We start from the raw sequence: 4,613 nt of genomic DNA, 5'->3' as shown, positions 1-4,613 counted from the left end.
TTTACAATCCAAGGTCTATTAATTGATTGAAACACTTGTGATATCTTTGAAAAACAATTTCACGTGTTAAAATTGTGTTTTGATATGTTTATTACTTCTCTCACTTACGATCTGAGGTTTTACAACCTAGGAAACTATAAGAAAGTGAATGTTCTGTATAATAATAGTTTTAAAAGTATCTTAACTGTCGAAAACAAGCGTATTACTTAACTAAGTGTTTGCAACTTGTTCTTTTCGCTATTAATTGATTGAAAGCACTTACGATATCTTTGAAAACCAATTTCATGTGTTCAAATTGTGTTTTGATATGTTTAATATTTCTCTTACAATCCTACTCTATTAACTGGTTGAAACACTTATGAATATCTTTGAAAAACAATTTCATGTGTTAAAATTGTGTTTTCATATGTTTAATACTTCTTTTACAATCTAAGGTCTATTACTTGATTCAAACACTTGTGATAATACCTTTGAAAAACCATTTCATGTGTTCAAATTGTATTTTGGATATGTTTTTAATACTTCCTTTACAATCCAAGGTCTATTAATTGATTGAAACACTTGTGATATCTTTGAAAAACAATTTCACGTGTTAAAATTGTGTTTTGATATGTTTATTACTTCTCTCACTTACGATCTGAGGTTTTACAACCTAGGAAACTATAAGAAAGTGAATGTTCTGTATAATAATAGTTTTAAAAGTATCTTAACTGTCGAAAACAAGCGTATTACTTAACTAAGTGTTTGCAACTTGTTCTTTTCGCTATTAATTGATTGAAAGCACTTACGATATCTTTGAAAACCAATTTCATGTGTTCAAATTGTGTTTTGATATGTTTAATATTTCTCTTACAATCCTACTCTATTAACTGGTTGAAACACTTATGAATATCTTTGAAAAACAATTTCATGTGTTAAAATTGTGTTTTCATATGTTTAATACTTCTTTTACAATCTAAGGTCTATTACTTGATTCAAACACTTGTGATAATACCTTTGAAAAACCATTTCATGTGTTCAAATTGTATTTTGGATATGTTTTTAATACTTCCTTTACAATCCAAGGTCTATTAATTGATTGAAACACTTGTGATATCTTTGAAAAACAATTTCACGTGTTAAAATTGTGTTTTGATATGTTTATTACTTCTCTCACTTACGATCTGAGGTTTTACAACCTAGGAAACTATAAGAAAGTGAATGTTCTGTATAATAATAGTTTTAAAAGTATCTTAACTGTCGAAAACAAGCGTATTACTTAACTAAGTGTTTGCAACTTGTTCTTTTCGCTATTAATTGATTGAAAGCACTTACGATATCTTTGAAAACCAATTTCATGTGTTCAAATTGTGTTTTGATATGTTTAATATTTCTCTTACAATCCTACTCTATTAACTGGTTGAAACACTTATGAATATCTTTGAAAAACAATTTCATGTGTTAAAATTGTGTTTTCATATGTTTAATACTTCTTTTACAATCTAAGGTCTATTACTTGATTCAAACACTTGTGATAATACCTTTGAAAAACCATTTCATGTGTTCAAATTGTATTTTGGATATGTTTTTAATACTTCCTTTACAATCCAAGGTCTATTAATTGATTGAAACACTTGTGATATCTTTGAAAAACAATTTCACGTGTTAAAATTGTGTTTTGATATGTTTATTACTTCTCTCACTTACGATCTGAGGTTTTACAACCTAGGAAACTATAAGAAAGTGAATGTTCTGTATAATAATAGTTTTAAAAGTATCTTAACTGTCGAAAACAAGCGTATTACTTAACTAAGTGTTTGCAACTTGTTCTTTTCGCTATTAATTGATTGAAAGCACTTACGATATCTTTGAAAACCAATTTCATGTGTTCAAATTGTGTTTTGATATGTTTAATATTTCTCTTACAATCCTACTCTATTAACTGGTTGAAACACTTATGAATATCTTTGAAAAACAATTTCATGTGTTAAAATTGTGTTTTCATATGTTTAATACTTCTTTTACAATCTAAGGTCTATTACTTGATTCAAACACTTGTGATAATACCTTTGAAAAACCATTTCATGTGTTCAAATTGTATTTTGGATATGTTTTTAATACTTCCTTTACAATCCAAGGTCTATTAATTGATTGAAACACTTGTGATATCTTTGAAAAACAATTTCACGTGTTAAAATTGTGTTTTGATATGTTTATTACTTCTCTCACTTACGATCTGAGGTTTTACAACCTAGGAAACTATAAGAAAGTGAATGTTCTGTATAATAATAGTTTTAAAAGTATCTTAACTGTCGAAAACAAGCGTATTACTTAACTAAGTGTTTGCAACTTGTTCTTTTCGCTATTAATTGATTGAAAGCACTTACGATATCTTTGAAAACCAATTTCATGTGTTCAAATTGTGTTTTGATATGTTTAATATTTCTCTTACAATCCTACTCTATTAACTGGTTGAAACACTTATGAATATCTTTGAAAAACAATTTCATGTGTTAAAATTGTGTTTTCATATGTTTAATACTTCTTTTACAATCTAAGGTCTATTACTTGATTCAAACACTTGTGATAATACCTTTGAAAAACCATTTCATGTGTTCAAATTGTATTTTGGATATGTTTTTAATACTTCCTTTACAATCCAAGGTCTATTAATTGATTGAAACACTTGTGATATCTTTGAAAAACAATTTCACGTGTTAAAATTGTGTTTTGATATGTTTATTACTTCTCTCACTTACGATCTGAGGTTTTACAACCTAGGAAACTATAAGAAAGTGAATGTTCTGTATAATAATAGTTTTAAAAGTATCTTAACTGTCGAAAACAAGCGTATTACTTAACTAAGTGTTTGCAACTTGTTCTTTTCGCTATTAATTGATTGAAAGCACTTACGATATCTTTGAAAACCAATTTCATGTGTTCAAATTGTGTTTTGATATGTTTAATATTTCTCTTACAATCCTACTCTATTAACTGGTTGAAACACTTATGAATATCTTTGAAAAACAATTTCATGTGTTAAAATTGTGTTTTCATATGTTTAATACTTCTTTTACAATCTAAGGTCTATTACTTGATTCAAACACTTGTGATAATACCTTTGAAAAACCATTTCATGTGTTCAAATTGTATTTTGGATATGTTTTTAATACTTCCTTTACAATCCAAGGTCTATTAATTGATTGAAACACTTGTGATATCTTTGAAAAACAATTTCACGTGTTAAAATTGTGTTTTGATATGTTTATTACTTCTCTCACTTACGATCTGAGGTTTTACAACCTAGGAAACTATAAGAAAGTGAATGTTCTGTATAATAATAGTTTTAAAAGTATCTTAACTGTCGAAAACAAGCGTATTACTTAACTAAGTGTTTGCAACTTGTTCTTTTCGCTATTAATTGATTGAAAGCACTTACGATATCTTTGAAAACCAATTTCATGTGTTCAAATTGTGTTTTGATATGTTTAATATTTCTCTTACAATCCTACTCTATTAACTGGTTGAAACACTTATGAATATCTTTGAAAAACAATTTCATGTGTTAAAATTGTGTTTTCATATGTTTAATACTTCTTTTACAATCTAAGGTCTATTACTTGATTCAAACACTTGTGATAATACCTTTGAAAAACCATTTCATGTGTTCAAATTGTATTTTGGATATGTTTTTAATACTTCCTTTACAATCCAAGGTCTATTAATTGATTGAAACACTTGTGATATCTTTGAAAAACAATTTCACGTGTTAAAATTGTGTTTTGATATGTTTATTACTTCTCTCACTTACGATCTGAGGTTTTACAACCTAGGAAACTATAAGAAAGTGAATGTTCTGTATAATAATAGTTTTAAAAGTATCTTAACTGTCGAAAACAAGCGTATTACTTAACTAAGTGTTTGCAACTTGTTCTTTTCGCTATTAATTGATTGAAAGCACTTACGATATCTTTGAAAACCAATTTCATGTGTTCAAATTGTGTTTTGATATGTTTAATATTTCTCTTACAATCCTACTCTATTAACTGGTTGAAACACTTATGAATATCTTTGAAAAACAATTTCATGTGTTAAAATTGTGTTTTCATATGTTTAATACTTCTTTTACAATCTAAGGTCTATTACTTGATTCAAACACTTGTGATAATACCTTTGAAAAACCATTTCATGTGTTCAAATTGTATTTTGGATATGTTTTTAATACTTCCTTTACAATCCAAGGTCTATTAATTGATTGAAACACTTGTGATATCTTTGAAAAACAATTTCACGTGTTAAAATTGTGTTTTGATATGTTTATTACTTCTCTCACTTACGATCTGAGGTTTTACAACCTAGGAAACTATAAGAAAGTGAATGTTCTGTATAATAATAGTTTTAAAAGTATCTTAACTGTCGAAAACAAGCGTATTACTTAACTAAGTGTTTGCAACTTGTTCTTTTCGCTATTAATTGATTGAAAGCACTTACGATATCTTTGAAAACCAATTTCATGTGTTCAAATTGTGTTTTGATATGTTTAATATTTCTCTTACAATCCTACTCTATTAACTGGTTGAAACACTTATGAATATCTTTGAAAAACAATTTCATGTGTTAAAATTGTGTTTTCA

Source organism: Phaseolus vulgaris, chromosome 3 (genome assembly GCF_051622355.1).
Source record: "Phaseolus vulgaris cultivar YP4 chromosome 3, ASM5162235v1, whole genome shotgun sequence".
In the NCBI taxonomy this organism is placed as follows: domain Eukaryota; kingdom Viridiplantae; phylum Streptophyta; class Magnoliopsida; order Fabales; family Fabaceae; genus Phaseolus; species Phaseolus vulgaris.
Note: the sequence above shows the minus strand (reverse complement) of the source record.